The sequence below is a fragment of the Amblyraja radiata genome, chromosome 4 (genome assembly GCF_010909765.2).
Source record: "Amblyraja radiata isolate CabotCenter1 chromosome 4, sAmbRad1.1.pri, whole genome shotgun sequence".
Taxonomy (NCBI): Eukaryota; Metazoa; Chordata; class Chondrichthyes; order Rajiformes; family Rajidae; genus Amblyraja; species Amblyraja radiata.
The window spans coordinates 43,576,384-43,589,182 of NC_045959.1; the positions used below are offsets into that span (position 1 = coordinate 43,576,384).

The 12,799-nt window shown below is 45.5% G+C and overlaps 1 pseudogene; it reads right to left on the reverse strand.

The window, feature by feature from the left end:
* Window positions 1–4,822: 4,822 nt before the first annotated feature.
* On the reverse strand, window positions 4,823–4,964 carry LOC116972632 (annotated as a pseudogene).
* Window positions 4,965–12,799: the final 7,835 nt, after the last annotated feature.

Below are 12,799 nucleotides of genomic sequence, written 5' to 3' on the forward strand. Positions count from 1 at the left end.
TCTTTATTTTATGAGGCTGAAGTGAGGGACTACGTGAAGAGCCGCCAGCCCGCATGCGCGTCAATCTTCAGAGCAACTGTAAGAAACCACAGACCACTTGCACGAACTTTAACTATAGAAAGATTAATAACCATTGACTTACCAAATGATCTTTATGAGATTCAGGGTTGGGAGTGGAGGGCACGTAGTCCCTCAATTCAACTTCTCATAAAATAAAGATCAAACTTCAAACGGTAAGTCCTCGTTTAATCTTTCTATTTTATATCGAAGTCACATGAGTGACTACGTGAAGTCTTCAACGCTCTGTGGTTTAATGCAGTAAACTAATCTGTGTGTGAAACAGTTAAACAGATAAACCATAAATGGTAGAAAAGACATGGGTTATTAACAACATGATGCTAACTTGCATACATGTCCATTGCCCTTAATCGGGTTTGAGTTAGACAATAACTCATGCAACACTGTTCAGAATTCAATCAGCAATCATCCATGCATATTCAACCAAATTTTATAACTTCTGAACGTGCACTATGTAAGCCTCCTGCTGTTGCAAGAAGATGATCAAATGGGAATATCCATTCTATTGGCTGCTAATGAGCCACCAGCAATCTCTTGAGAAAACCATTAAATAACAATGAATAAACTATCCTTCATCTCATAGGTACTAGCAAGCTCAGTGTACCTGTATACATAATAACACCCCCAATCTCCGATCTGGTGGGTATGCTGTCAACTCCAAATTGTACTCAACCATGCACATTTTGCTTTGTGAGATCATTCCCATAACAAGCTACCCTCATGTCAGTTATGACCCAGAGACCGAGCCGGAGATTGAGTAAAGACTGTGTTCTTTGTGCTGAAATCAGTTGCTAAAAGCATAATCAACTTATAAGATACTGCTCCCATTAGGAATACAGTAGATGAATATCTGCATAATTATTTACTGATACACATTCCACACTACTATGAGTCTAATCTTTAGAGCATTCATATAAAAAACACCTTGCATAACGTTAGTCAACAGTGGGTGAATAACCAATCATTTATTGTCCCACTTATGATACTAGAGAGAATGACAAAGCAGCACAAGCAGTGTCAATTGTGCTATAACATAATCGCTTCTCTAAGCCCAAACTGAAAGAAACACAAACCTCTGCTACTTATGTTTAAATGTAGCTCACGTGTCCTCTTCACAAACTTCCCATACAACCGTGCAGAGCTAGCTGCACGAGAAATAGGCTGAACTGACTAAGAGTAAATAGGAGCTTCTTTCAGCCGCCTTTTACAAAGAACACCCTGAATGAGTAGGCTAAATTGGCACTATAAAAATTCATGTCACCTCATCCGTAATATCGTAAGAGGTATCTACTGATAAAACCTCTGAGTCTTATCAGCTACAAAAGCATGTCTATAAACTCCATGACACAATGCCCTTTTGATCCGAGTAGGGCAGCATTCGCTTTAGAATCTTGTAAATAGCCTAGGCCTGACGACAACCCCTAGGTAGAGCCTAAACTTTCCACCACTGGCTTTGTCATCAAACACCAGATATATCTGTGCCTCTTATGTATAGATATGGAAAAGTATGCATCTTCAAGATCGATTGAGGCCTTAATCCTCTGAATCAGCTAAATTGCTGAAAGACAATAATCAATCTTAAACTGGTTAACCAAACACATGATCAGACTAGCCAAATCCTAACCGGATTTGGCATGCTCCACTTTTCTGCAACCTTGAGAAAATATTAGAAATATACCCCTCTTGTTCTTGGGCAGACTACTCATCCTTTGTGAGATGTCTCTGTTTCCACTTGGATAACCATCGTTTCCTCTATTGACCATACGGATGGAAATTTTGTCTTCTCTTGCCGAGGAAGACGCATAATTCATTTATTTATTTTTTCGCTCATAACATATAATAGTAAGATTAAACAAGAACCAACCAGTTTGAAGTTTGATCTTTATTTTATGAGGAGTTACGATGAGCGATTACGTGAAGAAGCCCTGCCAGTCCGCATGCACGTCAATCTTCAAAGCAGCGGTGTGAAATCACAGATAACAGCAGTCGAAGTAACATAGTAAGACTTAGAGAAGACTAGAACTACCGAGTGATCTTTATGAGAGAGGGTAGGGAGCGGTGGGCACGTAATCGCTCATCGTAACTCCTCATAAAATAAAGATCAAATTTCAAACTGGTAAGTTCTTGTTTAATCTTACTATTTTACTTCGGAGTCACGTCAGTGTTTCCGTGAAGATTTCAAAGCTCTGTGATTTCATGCCGTGAGAAACGAGTCTACACAACCACAACTGCTTCATTGACAGATGAGGGAAACATTCATAATGAATAAATAATAGTAACTCCTCTCATCCGGGAGTAAACTGACCACTGAACCTAAAATAGAGTTGGCAAATACCCCTGGTCTGGCAATAGGTTATTATGAAATGTTCAGAAAGTTTGTTCATTCAACCATCCTGCAGTCGCCAGGATGTGGTCCAGCGGAACGTACATAGCCTTTGCTGCTGATGATGTAGCAGCCCTGGTTGAGTGAGACTCGAAAAATATCTGTATCTACTCCTGCATGAGCCAAACCCCGTTTTAACTACCTGGAGATGGCCTAAACCTATACCTTTTTATAAACTTTTTGTAATTAACAAACATTGCTAGTTCAGAGCCTCTAAGGCTCTTCGTGACCTTGACGTATTGTTGTATATGTGTGACCATACACGACCAAAAGTCCATGGGGTATGCCATGAAACTAGTTTGAGACCTCACGACTGCTCTGCTTAACTAAACATTAAAATATAATATTATTTGCAGATGTAACCATCCTGTCCAGTCACAATATGTAGTGACTGAACCCATTGCGCTGAGACCAGTGCCATGAGGATAACTACCTTATGAGAGCCGAGCCAAAGCTAAGGATGTAGCTGGAGCCCCCTGGTGAAATAGTGTTACTACCACATCAATATCCCATACTGCCCTGTGCTTGTCCTGGGAAAACTTGTGTGAAAGATATCCTTTATAACTGTGTATCAGAGGGTGAAACCTGACAGAGTGGGTCCCTTTTGCTGCAGCAAATATGATGGGAAGACACGTTGGGCACAGTTAATGGTCCTATAACTTAATTTATTGTCAAATACCTATTTGAAACGAACTCCAAGACGTCAGTTATCTGTACCGTATTAGATGTAACATAAGTATTTAAACAAACGCTTCCCATCTCCTGAAGAGGAAATGTAATGCTTTCCTTTCTTGGTGCTATCCCTGCACCTTTGCAGCGAGCACATACATGGATCGGTCTGACAATCCGAGCCGCAGGAGCGGTCTACTCAGAATCTATGTCAATAAATTGATTTTATCATGCAGAGGCTGGTTTCCCGAGCCACAGGCTGAACCAACAAGTTTTATGTTTAGAATAGCCGTAAAAGGTTGTACTATTATTCCCGACAAAGTGGGAACATGGCTACATAGGCCAGTCAGACAGAATGACAACCTAAAGTGGGATGTTGCTGACTTTATTGCAAGACCCGACTAATGAGGCAAAATGAAGAGAGACAAACATAACTTATTTCTCCTTGTAGCGAGAATGTATCTTTTGCCACTGTTATGCCACATAGTTTTGCAACCGGTAAATGAGCCTGGAAACAAACATATCGATTCGGTGTTCCATTGAGCCATAATTTCATTAAATGCTTTGTGATCCAACACCCATTTTGTGTTGTCATTGATTGTACGTGATGATACTCCAACGTAAAATTAGATTAGGTAAATGATTACAGGAGATTCTGTCTTGATTGCACCCATGTGACTAACATACGCCACCACCATACTGTATCAACTTAACGTTGAGCATGCAGATTATGCATATTAACTCAATAACCCTTTAACCTATAGAATGCACCTAGTGTCTATAGGTAGTTCATACCAATAACTGAATAATTGTTAACTGATGCAAGTCTCCTCCGCCTCTGAACTAGATGGTATTCATAATTTTCCACCTTAGAGCCCCATCAGTTTATAATAACCGAAATTTCACTGACCAGATTACTGTGGCAATGCTGAATACTGTTCGTCCACCATAATGACCTTGGTAGCTTCAGCTGGTAATAGCATAAGGTCTGTCACAAGACCTACATGGCATTTGAGAGATTACTACTTTGCACGATGTAAGTTCCCCCACTTGCACAGCTGAATCACAGCCACTATATTGCCAATTATACTTGGTGAATAGAAGGCTGTTTTATCACACCAAGATTGTTCATGGCTCCTATTCATTCCAATCTCTTACCCCAGGGAGGAGTCACAGGCTAATTAATAGTTAAAGGTAAATCCCAATGATGAACAAGTCTAGTTGGTATCACCTTAATTTGCTTAAACATAGTTTGAGGCTGAAACAGTTGATTTTAGCAACATACAGCATTAGAATATCCTCCAGACAAGACATAACAAATGTTTTTGAGCAGTCCAAGCATCGGTTTTAGTAATCTGGTAAATAACCTGGGAACTGAACTTAACCCAGTTTGCAATGTTTCATTACTTTATCCAGATACATTTCAAATATCTCCGGTGATCTCTGTAAATGGGAGCATCCTAAGGAAATCAGATGCAAAGTTTCCTATTCTGAAAATGTTATACTGCACATGCGAGTTAAACGACATTCTGCATCTTTTTCACACTGAACAGGCCACGCCTGCGAATTCCATATCTGCTCGAGCAACAACTCTGGCCCAATTTCCGAGCTTGTCCCGAAAGCCAATCCTGGCCATAATACTGAGCCTGCCTCGAAAGACAACTCTGGACATAATTCTGAGCTTGCCTGCAAAGACAAATCTGGCCCAATTCTGTGCTTGGAACCCTAGTATTGTGCATTTTTCCATGGTTAGATGCCACAACCATTTGTGTGTTGTACGGCCATTAGGCCCCCTTCCATCCTTATCAAGGGGAATGCTACTTTCATACAACACATAAACTAAGCACATGTTATCATTATTATTTGTACAAAAACTAGTGTAAATATTACAAACTTGTAGATGGGCCCATATTTTTCCTGAGCCCGACTTGGGTCTCGGATTGAAGACCTCTGCCCAGCTTTCATGCTGCCACCAACTTCAGTAAACTGCTTACTGCCCATGGAGGCATGGGGTGTGTTGTTGCCGCAACTATGAAGCTTTGCTCGTCATTGGTACCTTGATTGGTCCGACAGCTTTTGCTTCCTTATCCTGGTTTTACCTGTTGAATAGGTCTTACCTGAAGAGAAGATTCGGCGGATGGTCTTTAATGCCACCCCTGATAGCGTTGTTCATTCCCGGCACATATAGCATGAGGGGAACTCTGGCCCCTTCCGGGTATTCTGCCACCTTAGTTTGCGAGGACTTCCTTGAATCCATACGCATGTGTTCCAGTACGTTCCACAGACATACTTTAGAATTTGAAGTCAGTTACACTGACCACTCGCACTCCCCTCCACAGAGAGGGAGATTTGTAGACAGGCCTGAACAGGTGCTGCCACAGGCTCCTGCCTCGTGGTTTGCTCACCAGCTATACCTCCGATCTCAGAGTCAGAACCAAACTGACTCCTTGTGCTCACCTCCTCCAAGAGGAAGACATCATGCAGCCCTTCTATAGGTGCTGCTGCCAGAGGCTCCCGAGGAGACCCCCGGACATAAAGCTCCTCTTGCTGGAGCATATCGTGATGGAGCATCCTCTCCATTAGGAGCCTTTTCCAGACAGCCCTTCAACAGGTGCTGCTGCCACGGGCCCCCGAGGAGACCCTCGGATATAAAGCTCCTCTTGCTGGAGCATATCGTGCTGGAGCATCCTCTCCATCAGGAGCTCTTTCCAGACAGCCCTAATATTCTTTTTATTGGCTCACCAGTCCCAGTTGGTATGGCGAATTTTGATGCCATGCCTGGCACCCCTGGTTCTTGGCTTTCATGCCTTGGGGTATGCTGCTCAGCAATACCTCCAACCTCAGGGTCAGAAAAAAACTACCCAGGTAAGCTCACCTCCTCCATGAGGGAGACATTATGCAGCCCTTCTACAGGTGCTGCTGCCATGGGCCCCCAAGAAGACCCGTGGATATAAGGCTCCTCTTCATGGAGCAGATCTTCCCTATACAGCCCTTGAACAGAAGCTGCTGCCACGGGCCCATGGGGTAACCCACGGATATAAAGCTCCTCCTGGAGTTTGTCGTGATCGAGCATCCGCTCCAACAGGTGCTCCATCTTTGCCAGACGTCCACAGACGTTGCTTCTAGTGCGCGGGGAATCCTCCTGGCCCGACTCATTGGAGTCCACGGGCCTTACTTTTTAATGGCTTTTCCTTCCCACAGGAGTAGCCACGGTGCTCTCAGTCGGCACCCTGGTGATACCGCCTTCCTCGAGGATTTACCCCTCCACGGTAACCACAGCGGTCTGGAAGCCGCTGACCACCTTGACAGCGGCAGGAGTAGCGAACCCGACATCCGCCGGCTACCCGCGTTCCACGGCCTGGACCGGAGTCTCCTCACAGCCCAAAGCCAGTTTCCCCACGGCTCGTCCGGACTCCGCTACAGCATCCAGCAGGAAACCTCTGTAAGAAGAGGTTCCTGCAAGAAAAACATAACTTGGTAAGAAATAAAAACTTACCTGTAGGTTTAAACTTACCGCTGGCAGGAGCGACCCGCCTGCCAGTCTGGTGCTTCGCTATGCGAACGACGTAATGACGTGCATGCGGACTGGCGGGGCTTCTTCACGAAATCACTCACATGACTCCGAAGTAAAATAGTAAGATTAAACGAGAACTTACCAGTTTGAAGTTTGATCTGTATTTTATGAGGAGTTACGATGAGGGATTACGTGAAGAACCCGCTCAGCGCGCATGCGCGGCATACTTCCAAGCGGCGGTGTGGAATCACAGATAGACACAGTTATTGAAGTAAAATAGTAAAGAAAAGGAGACATCAGTTATCAGTTTCACCCATATTATGAGGGTGGGAGCAGAGGGCACATAATCCCTCATCGTAACTCCTCATAAAATACAGATCAAACTTCAAACTGGTAAGTTCTCGTTTAATCTTACTATTTTACTTCGGAGTCATGTGAGTGACTACGTGAAGACTTCAAAGCTCTGCGATTTCAAACCGTGTAACAGTTTTATTTCACTCACTGCCGAAGTTTTTGAGGGAGGAAGTGTTATCGTAATCAACCAATGAATCTGTTTGTAGAAAAACACAATGGTATTTTTTAACAATAACAACAAAGAAATTAAATTGCTCCCCTGGGCTTAAATTAAATATTTGCAGTCCGTAAATCTTTACTGCAAATAAAACAGGTTTTGCCAACGGCTTATTATAAAATTTCTGAAAGGTCTTTCCCCCCACCATCCTGCTGTAGCCAAGATGTGGTATATAGGCATGTCCATTCTTTTAGCCGTCGACGTGGATGCTGCCCTGGTGGAATAAAATTTGTACATGTTAGTGTTTATCCCAGCAGTTTTTAGCACCTGCTTGAGCCATCTCTCAATGGTTTGGCTCGTCACCCGAACATAAGGTTTTTTATGACTGACCCACAAGGCTTTTCATCTCCCTCGAATATTTTGGTTGTGTCTATGTAGGATAGTAGGTGGGTCATGGCACATAACCGTGGTTCTGGTGGGTAAGCCCGGAATTCCACGACTGGATTAGGTGTTCCTGGTCTGCTCTGTTTGATCAGTCGCTGGATAACGACAGATCTGGTCTGGAGCTGTGATCATGTTGTCCAGTCGCAATAGGTGTAGTGACTGGACCCTCTGTGCAGATACAAGTGCCATCAACATGAGTGTTTTGAGCATAGATTGTTCCAGGTTAAGGGGTCTGGCTGGTGGCCATCCCCTGAGGTATGTCAGGACCACACTGACATCCCATGTATGGGTGTACCTTGGTCTAGGGGGTTAGAGTTGTAAATACCCTTCATTAGTTTGACCACCAGCGGGTGGGACCCCATGGCCTGTGGTCGTGGAGCTGGTTTTAAATAGACAGGCATGGCACTTCTAGCCGTGTTGATGACTCTGTAGCTGAGTCCTTCATCGTGGTGAAGGTTCGCCAGGAACTCCAGTACGTTGGTACTGTAGCGGTTGAGTAGGTGGTCCCTTTATCCAAGCAGTACTTCTCCCATTTCTTGATGCTGGACAAGTGCTGTTTTTTAGTGGATGTTCGAAGGGATGCTGACATGGTGTCGATGGTTTGTTCTGATAACCCCAGTCTCAGAAGTGGTTTGTGCAGAATCTGCAACCCAGGAGTTTGATTTTCATGGCACGGGTGGCTTGTGCCCGACACTGGGTGTTAATAACTCTGGGTCACTGGGGATACCATCGGAGTTTCAACAACCATGTCATGGAGTTTTGGGAACCATGGCTGTGTAGGCCAGTCGGGTACTATCAAAATACCTGAAGCAGAGTCCATTTGTATTGTGCGTAGTCCCCAACTGATGAGGCAGAAGGGAGGAAATGCATAGAAGAAGAATTTCCCCAATCCAGCGCGAACGCATCTACCGCTGCTGCCTCAGGGTCTGGTTCCCAAGCGACATGCATAGGTACCTGGTGATTTAGCCTTGATGCAAATAAATCGATATCTGGCGTGCCATATTGCATGATAACTTTTGCAAATTATTTGGGGTTTAACATCCATTGTCATTAAATTTACGTGACCTGGTGTCTGCCACTGTATTTAGCCTACCTGGCAGGTAAGTTACTGATAGCCAAATATGTCTTTCGACACACCATTGCCAAATTGTGTTGACCAACTTGTCGCATGATACCGATTCTATGCCGCCCATATGGTTAATGTAGGCTACCACCGTAGTATTATCTATTTGTAACCGTACATGCAAGTGATGCATATTTGTGCATATGCTTTTAAACCATAAAAGTCACCCAACATCTGTAGATAATTAATGCCCAGTGTAAGTGGTAATGATGATTCTGGGTTAGTCCATCTACTACTTGTTAGTGATGATAATAGGTTGAAATTATGCCAAACATTTTTTGCCCACCACTGTAGTTATGATATTGCTTCAGTGGGTGACTTCATGACACGATCATAATGACCTGTATGTCGTTTTGGTGCCTGTACCTTTGCTCTTTTCGAATAACTTTGTAGCTGATACAGCTAACATAGTCAAGTCCATGGTCTTGCCTATTTTCCCATTGGGTAACGCTTTAAATTGCCATAGCTGCCCCATCCAGGTAAATTTCAGGTATCTGCGATGATTCTTGTGAATGGTACTAAAATAGTAAACATCTTTAAGATCAATGCTTGCCATGAAGTATCCTTTGGAAATTAGTTGTTTGGCAGTAACAACCGTTTCCATTTTGAAATGTATATACTTAACAACCATATTTAGTGAAGTTAAGTCAATGATGATGCGACATCCGTCATCTTTTTGGGTTTAGTGACGAATATTTGATACGAATTCCAAGGGTTCATGTTTCCCATGATACCCTTTGTAATTAGTCTCACCAGTACAGCTTGTCCCTCTCGTTTCTTTAACGGAGAGGGAAAATACCCTCTGGGGTAAATGTTGAACTGGTGGCAATTTTTCTAGTATGAATTGTATTTTGTATCCACTAAAGCCATTGAGTATATACTGATCACTTGTGATAGACTCCCGTGCTTCTTAAAACAGGTGTAATCTCCCCCCTGTTAGTATTAAGCCCCTATTTTCTATACGTTGGTAGGAACCAGACCGACCTACCTCCATGGTTATGGGTATTCTTCTGTTTCCTGCCGGTCCAACGAGTCTTGCACGTTGTCTGGCGTGGTGGTGGTGTTGGGGGGTGGCGCATTTTCCATGGGGCCTGCTCTGGGCCTTGGCCTGAAAGGCTTACGGGATTGGCATGCAGGCCCCGAGCTTTCACCAGTACCATGAGGTGGACCCTCCTGGTGGACGCGTTAGAGGTACTGCTGACTGGTTTACGTGTGGTGCTCATTCCAGACCCTGCCCTCTTTCGCCGATATTTTGGACACTTCGTCCAGCCAGACAGCAGGATCTGTGGTTGTGAGGTCGGCGTTCTTTGAGGGCAGGTTTTGTAACTTCCTGAGAAGTTGCGGAGCACTGCGAACAGTAGGTCAGGTGTTTTGCCATACTACCGTGACCCTCTGGAAAGAGCATGCGAAAATGATAGCCGACATCAGGGATATCAAATTCATTTTTTGATATTTTGGCTTTTTTAAAGCGATGCTCAATGTACCCTCCAATAATGGTGGCCACTTTGAGTAAATGCAATTTAGGGGAAGCGTGATGAAATCCAACGCCTCATGACTACCTGTCTTGGAGATTTTTGAAAAGAACAGGTAGTAAGCTGGCCATCAGTTGAGACTGAAAAGCCATCTCGCTAGTGGTGGAGCCACATAGCGGCCACACCCAGCAGCTCTTCCTGATCCTGTACCTCAAGCATACTCCCGATGTTGTTCAGCCAGTGACCCCTCTTCATGACCAGCCCAGCCACTGGTCACCCCAAAGCTAACCACACTAAGGAGGAAGCGATGGGCAGTGCCTAGGCACTGTGGAGAGTATGCCTGAACCCTCCAGCGAGACTGCCCCTCACGTAGCATGTCTCGCAGGAGCTCCTGCTCCATGAGCCGCTCCAGCAGCTCAGGCGGCTGTCTCTCTCCCATGCGGGTGGAGAGACGTCCCCTCTGACAAGTCGGAAGCCACCGACCGGATGCCTCTTCGGATGGCTAAACATCCAGCCCGCAGCTCAGGCACTAGCGGGACTGGGCTCGGCGCGGTGATGGGGATAGCGGAGCGCCCTGTAATTGTTCCTACCGCCTGTTGCTGCCCCCCCCCCTGCAATGGAACGCTCCTCCGTTGGAGTCGAGCGGGGGATAGGTTCTTCTAGAGCTTTTGTGCCTTGTAGAAGCGAGAGCGCTCCTCAAGCAGCGCGTCTCGCAGGCACCTGCTCCGAGAGCCTCTCCAGCGGCTCAGGCGGCTCTCTCTCCCCTCGTGCGGGTGGAGAGACGTCCCGTCCCAAATCGGGAAAAACACCTGCCGGATGCCTCTTCGGGTGGCTATGCATCCAGCCCGCTGCTCAGGTACTAGCGGGCTGGGCTCGGCACGGTGTCGGGGAATAGCGGAACACCGGGTAGACACTCCTACCGCCTGTTGCTGCCCCCCTCCCCGACGGAAAACGTTCCTCCTTGAACGGGGGACAGTTTTGTTCCAGAGCCTTTTTCTCTGCCTGTAAAACACAAGCAGAAAAAGGCTCCCCTGTAATAGAAACCCGACCTCAGGGTACTCACCTGACGGCCGTTTCATTCTGTAGCGGGAGCGCCTAACTCCCGCTGCAGCCGCTGTTGCACTGCTGGCGTTAATGCTGCGCATGTGCGCTGAGCGGGTTCTTCACGTAGTCACTCACGTGACTCCGAAGTAAAATCAGATCCTTATGACTAGAGCTGTAGCACAACATCCACTTGATGTGGGGGGTTCAGTATTGATGTGGATAGAGAACTGGCTGGCAAACAGGAAGCAAAGAGTAGGAAAAAACGGGTCCTTTTCACAATGGCAGGCAGTGACTAGTGGGGTACCGCAAGGCTCAGTGCTGGGACCCCAGCTATTTACAATATATATTAATGATCTGGATGAGGGAATTGAAGGCAATATCTCCAAGTTTGCGGATGACACTAAGCTGGGGGGCAGTGTTAGCTGTGAGGAGGATGCTAGGAGACTGCAAGGTGACTTGGATAGGCTGGGTGAGTGGGCAAATGTTTGGCAGATGCAGTATAATGTGGATAAATGTGAGGTTATCCATTTTGGTGGCAAAAACAGGAAAGCAGACTATTATCTAAATGGTGGCCGACTAGGAAAAGGGGAGATGCAGCGAGACCTGGGTGTCATGGTACACCAGTCATTGAAAGTGGGCATGCAGGTGCAGCAGGCAGTGAAGAAAGCGAATGGTATGTTAGCTTTCATAGCAAAAGGATTTGAGTATAGGAGCAGGGAGGTTCTACTGCAGTTGTACAGGGTCTTGATGAGACCACACCTGGAGTATTGCGTACAGTTTTGGTCTCCAAATCTGAGGAAGGACATTATTGCCATAGAGGGAGTGCAGAGAAGGTTCACCAGACTGATTCCTGGGGTGTCAGGACTGTCTTATGAAGAAAGACTGGATAGACTTGTTTTATACTCTCTAGAATTTAGGAGATTGAGAGGGGATCTTATAGAAACTTACAAAATTCTTAAGGGGTTGGACAGGCTAGATGCAAGAAGATTGCTCCCGATGTTGGGGAAGTCCAGGACAAGGGGTCACAGCTTAAGGATAAGGGGGAAATCCTTTAAAACCGAGATGAGAAGAACTTTTTTCACACAGAGAGTGGTGAATCTCTGGAACTCCCTGCCACAGAGGGTAGTCGAGGCCAGTTCATTGGCTATATTTAAGAGGGAGTTAGATGTTGCCCTTGTGGCTAAGGGGATCAGAGGGTATGGAGAGAAGGCAGGTACGGGATACTGAGTTGGATGATCAGCCATGATCATATTGAATGGCGGTGCAGGCTCGAAGGGCCGAATGGCCTACTCCTGCACCTAATTTCTATGTTTCTATGTTTCTATGTGGGAATACAAGTTCCCTGTCAACTCTGCACCGTCAGAGTCACTACAAATCCTTAGCCTTCTTCCTCAGTGTGGTACTAGACAGACCATGCTGCCAATAAATCCAAACCCGGGCCAGCAGAGTGCTCCATTTTGGAGTTTTACGGAGGTTAGTAAAGAGACAGTGATGCCAGAGGGGAAACATTATTATGAAGCATCAGATTTCATAACTTTATCAGGAAAGGCAAAGCAGGAGT